This window comes from Cupressus sempervirens, chromosome 1 (assembly GCF_028749045.1).
Source record: "Cupressus sempervirens isolate cs-2001-9-10 chromosome 1, ASM2874904v1, whole genome shotgun sequence".
Classification (NCBI taxonomy): domain Eukaryota; kingdom Viridiplantae; phylum Streptophyta; class Pinopsida; order Cupressales; family Cupressaceae; genus Cupressus; species Cupressus sempervirens.
The window spans coordinates 684,893,501-684,899,364 of NC_143118.1; the positions used below are offsets into that span (position 1 = coordinate 684,893,501).

The window sequence follows — 5,864 nt, forward strand, 5'->3', positions numbered from 1 at the left end:
AACTATTTAGTTGATCTGTGTACCCATTGCACACTAAGATACCATTGCTAGTTATTACTCACTTAAGCTATTATACCTTTAAGTCTTACCTTCACTACTTATTGAAGGTGGGCAGAGACAGAGAAAACTAAAACACAATAAGAAATCTTTATATTATTGTTTCTTTGTCTTATTGCCTTGCTGAAATGCATTACATTAAGCCTCTATTTATAGAGGTCTAAGAACTTTTTAGAATACAAACCAAACACATAACATATGTTATAATATTGCAAATTAAATGTGGACAGTTTATGTTGCGGCTGGAACAGCTGGGATGGCTAGGTTGTTGGCAGACTGGGCTGTGGATGATGGGTGGTCAATTACTCTAGACGGTGAGTGGTTGAAGGTCGTCAGCAGTAGAAATTACGCATGCCAACACTTATTATTATAATAAAATATCTACGATTTTATTATAATAAAATATGTAGAAAAAGTAAAACCTATTTGACTAACCCCAAAATTACTCTTCCCAAAATCCGTTTCCCTCACCGCTTACATTGGCATGTCGCATCTTATCAGGTACTGAATTCAGACTGTTTTTCAATAATCGAACGGCGGACATTGTCGATTCGGTAATTTACAATATCAATTCTAACCGTTGAATAGTATTTTTAATTGAATGCTTTTCTTCTTTGCACATTGGCGAATCGATCCTTTCAAAGTATCTAGAAGGTGTAAAATTCAAATCAACGCCGGCATAGTCGAAGAGATAAACTGTCGTGTAGCATTTCCCCTTGAATTGCTCAACGATATCACTACAAAATGTCAAACTGTGGTGGTATTAAATTGCTACTGAAAAACTTGATACAGAAACAAACTTATTGTCAAGTTAGACATCGATTCTTTTCTGTGTGTAAATCGGGAGTAAAAATGGGACATGTTTTAGAATTGAATACAGGAAGCAAAATGACTGCAATTGGGCTTGGCACTGCTGTTCCAGCTGTTCGATATGAGGAGATCAAGGCAGCTGTCCTTGTGGCTCTTCAGGTTAGCTTATATCTAAAAATTGATTCATTCAATTCTTTTTTTTCCAACAATAGTTTGTTTTAAGTTTTGATCTTTTTATCCCACACTGATTATCAAGCGATCCGATAGTTGAAAACTTTGTTACTGAGGACGAGAGACCCAATCCAGTTATCTACCTCACCCAGTTTCAAACTAATGTTGTCATCCTTAATATCAAAATGGTTACTTGATTGCCTTCCGATATAGTTCCTTTGCTAGATCATTTTGTGCACAGCCAAAGGACAAACTGTTCTTCTTCTATGTAACTCTCTTGTTATTGAATAATTTTTTATTTCTTTTTTAGTTATTGTCAAAATGGTTGATTAATCATGTTGGAATCACTGCTATTGTTATACCTAAAGTTCGCTTGAGCTCCACATCACAAATTTATCAGTTTATGCTAAACAGTACCTTTACTTAGAAGGGATGGAAGCACCAACTTCGCAACAATTCCCTTTCAGCATGATTCAAAAGATCTGAACCCGTAATCTAATGTTCTAATACCAATTGTTGGAATCACTGTTATTCTTCCGCCAAAAACTCAAACTATCAATGAACCTCACAACAGCCAGCAGCAAAGATCCATGAGAAGTTGTTAAGGACATGTCACAAATCTATCAACCTATACGATAACTTCACCTAAAAAAGATAGAAATGCCAACCTCCTAACTGTACTACAAATAGCAATAGAGAAAGCTTGAAGCAAAACAGTCCTCAAATGTCTGAAACCTGCACTTTATTAGTAAATGGGGCAGTACAAAGAGAGACAAAACAGAGTAGATATAGGGAGCCAACAAAATGCATCCATTTTACAGCAATATCTTTGATTCTACCAAAGCCCACATCCTATATCATTTACTCTCAACAGATCCATCCCTTAGATGTGTAGGCAGCTCACTATGGCACAGATGATGATTTATTTGGAGCCTGATGCACATGAAACATTTCCTAAGGTTTTGATACCAAGTTAGAGAACTTTGGTACAGTGGAGCAACCCAAAACAGAGCTCTATTACATAGAGGCCCAGTTCACTCAATTTATAAGGAAAAAGATATTAAATGGTAGCTGCAACATTTATAACAGATAAAAGGTGAACACAATAAAAATGTGAATAGTATAGATAGTTTCAAATGGATGGCTTAAATATCATACACTAAGGCTTCAATCTTACTCTAAAAGTGTTAAGTAGTCAAAATTGACTTACTTTTCTATTAGTATATGATGTTTAAGAGTGGCCACTACAGACTATGTAAGATGGCCTTGTATCGATGTGAGGACGGTGTGTCTGTGCCCACTATGTACAGTTGATAATTAATTTATTATCTAACGCTGATTATCAATCAATTTGAGTGAATAGGAAAGTAGGAAATTGGTGTGTGTTTCAGATTTTGATGATTTTTTGAATTTTTCTTATATCTGACTTTAGTGTTTATTGCTATTGTTCTGTCTTCTACATAATAAAGATAAATGCTGTAAAATCTGTTATACAGAGAAGGACCAAAACTGTTCAATATCTCTATTTCACTTTGATAATCAAAAGATTTAAATGATTGATTTAATACTGTCACAAAAACATTTTAATTATCATTCCATAATGATATCAACAAAATTGCACAAATAATACTAGTTATATTGACTTTTTTTTTCCAAAAATAAAAATGCTATTGACCAGCTTAATCGTTCTTTAATGAAGTTTTCTGATTAAAAAACTCACGCTAGGAACACTTCTTTTTTGTTAAAATTAGAAGCAATGCTCTGATACCATGATGAAAATTACAGCACAAAACAACAAAGAAACCAAACAAGAAAGAAAGCCATAGAGAGGAGAAACCATGGAGAAACCCAAAAATAAGCTCTGCTGAACACAGGTCCAGTCCATTATATTTATAGAGAAATACATATTAAATGCCATTTACACTGTAAGAGGAGTTAGCTGTAAAATTTATAATGGACAGTTGAAATGGACGGCTGAATAACCTTGGCTGCACATGGAAAATGAGTGGTCTGTGCTGACCACCGACCATTCTGGAAAATGCTGACTGTTTGGGAAATAATTAATTTATTCTAACATTTTTAAAGGGGCAATGAAAAAGAATATGTCTAATTGCCTTCATGTTTAACTGTACTCTAAAACTTATAAAAATGTTATTTGTTGGAATACAGGTTGGATACAGACATTTTGACACAGCCGCCATTTATGGTTCAGAAGGTGCCTTAGGAGCAGGTCTCAGAGAAGCTTTTCAAAGCGGTGTTGTCAAAAGGGAGAAAGTGTTTGTCGCCACTAAACTTTGGGATGATCAACATGACGATCCTGTTGCTTCTATCACCAAAAGTCTCAAGTATATAAATCTACACCTTCTTAACAATCTATGTTTTATCCTAGAAACAATTTTTTCATGTAGATACATAACAAATGTTATAATTGCAGGAATTTGCAGCTGGAATACTTAGACTTGTATCTGATACACTGGCCTGTAAGGCTAAGGAAAGGACATACCCTTCCACCAAGGGAGGAAGACTTTTTGCCTGTGGATATCAAATCTACATGGCAAGGCAAGGAAAAATGCTATGAACTGGGTCTCACCAAAGCCAATTCATAAAATGGTGCAATGTGCAAGTTGAAGGGTCAGGTATGTTTAGGATTTCTAAGAAACTCAATTATGTTAAAAGATTGAAGATTTGCTGAAACATGCCAAAATCCCCCCGGCTGCCAATCAGGTAATGTTATAATGTAGATTTTTTTCTCAAAGTTTAGTTATCTAGATTTTTACTAAAAAGTTGAATAACTGATCAAAACTGGTGGAATACATGATAGGTAGAGATGCACCCAATGTGGCAACAGAAAAAGTTGAGAGAATACTGTAGTAAGAAGAACATTCAAGTATGTGCATGGTCTCCCCTTGGAGCTCCAAACTCTCCATGGGGATCACCTATAGTGATTGAAAACCCTGTGATTAAGGAAATCGCTCAAAAGCATGGAAAGTCTATAGCACAGGTATATACTTCTCATCTCTTCTTTGATTTTTGAATCTCTTACTTCATATGGTTTGTTGTTATGGTTTGGTTGTCAAAAAATATTGTTTATTAATTATTGGTAAAAGGTCGAGATCAAATTATTTTATTAATTAACTTAAATTATACGGATTTTCTGCTCAATATGAATACTGATAGGAAATAATGGAGAAGAAAATCTTCAATCTTATCTAAGACATAATCCAGAAACCAGAAACCAGAATCCAGAATATAGAATATAGCATTGTTAATATATTACTTTGTGTATTATTTGCAGGTTATGTTGAGATGGGGAATAGAGCAGGGAGTTTGTGTGATTCCCAAGAGCTTTAATAAAGGGAGGATAACAGAAAATTTCCAGATTTTTGACTGGTGTTTAACTGCAGAAGACCATGAGAAACTGGGCAAGGTTGAGCAGAGGAAGAATCAGAAGGGAGATGAGCTTGTAAATTCAACGACTAGCCCTTACAAGACCATTGAAGAGCTTTGGGATGGAGAGATCTAATGTAAGACCACGAGTTTATTGGAACTTTAAAATATTGTATACATTTCTGTTAAAGAAAATAAATTGAGCCTTGAGGTTCAGTAATCTCCATTAGTTCTCTGATTTCATCAATCCCATCACTATTTCCGTTATAAAGCATACTATAGGAAGAGATTCATTAAGATATGCATTTTTCTTGGGCATAAATTTGGAAAGAGCGAGTTTACACCTGTAATGCAGCTGGAGTCCCTGTCTATTGCCTATTATCAAAGATTCTAATATGGAGTTTGTCATTGCAATGTAAGCTCCTTTACAAAACAACTGTACCATCTTGCTTCAATTCTAATATAACGGTGGAAAAGATTATTTCCTCTTATTTAAATGCTAGAAATTGAATGATCAGATAATAATACCATACTCCATTATGATGGAAAAAGAAACACAATCTTTTTCAGAAAATAACTGCATATAATAGTATGAATTTTGGAAAACTGCTAACTTTAAACAAGAAAGCTGAGAATTATTTATTATTCAAATTACAAACAATGGTCTAATGCTGATAGACAGTACTAGTAAAGCAAGAATAATTAAATGGTCATATGAATATTGTTGGAATATTAATTGCAGATGGTCCTTTCTCCTTGGAGCCAAACGCCCACCTACCATCCCTGGCAACCTGCCAACAGTCATAAACATTTATTTTGGTAGGTGAGATTTTGAAATAAAAAATGAGGGAGAAATTATTTTGCAAAAAGACAAAAATGAATGTTTTGTCATTCATATTTTAGATTCAAAGATCCAGAGAGAGATAGAGAGAGTTCAGCAGAGCAGAGAAGTTGCAGAGAAAAGGTGAAAGGAAGTGATCAGCAGATCTTGTCATTGCAGAGACAGAAGGAGTTTATTTCATTACTGCAGTAGCACGTGCCTCCTTGTGTCATCTTGTAAGTTTATAGTTTGTTGTTTTGATTCAACCTATTGAAGCAGTTATTGCTCCAGGCATTGTAGTATGCAGCCATTAGAGCTATAAGTTTGAAGTTTTTTCAGTTTGAAGTTTTAGGGTTATTTTAGGGTTTTCTGGTTGAAGTCGAATGCTCCCAAATTTTTTGTAATGATTTAATCCAAGTTGAATAGAAAGCAAGAAAGCATACTTGAATCCATTTGTCTCATTCTATTCATTGCATTTGAAAAGTTTTATTTGGAAGCTTCAAGTTCTAAATTTCTAATTTTAATTGTGAAAGTTGTTCACATTAAAAATCATCACTTGGTGAAGTCTTGTTAAAAGATCTTATCTTTGTCATCTCTAACGAGTTCACTCGGTATCTTC

The 5,864-nt window shown here is 34.4% G+C and overlaps 1 pseudogene across 1 annotated transcript; it reads left to right on the top strand.

Moving 5' to 3' along the window:
- Window positions 1-784: 784 nt before the first annotated feature.
- LOC149579776 (NADPH-dependent aldo-keto reductase, chloroplastic-like) lies at window positions 785-4,916 on the top strand (annotated as a pseudogene). Its single transcript, XR_016352714.1, has 6 exons — window positions 785-1,026; window positions 3,208-3,383; window positions 3,473-3,674; window positions 3,715-3,762; window positions 3,860-4,039; window positions 4,334-4,916. The product of XR_016352714.1 is annotated as an NADPH-dependent aldo-keto reductase, chloroplastic-like (transcript).
- Window positions 4,917-5,864: the final 948 nt, after the last annotated feature.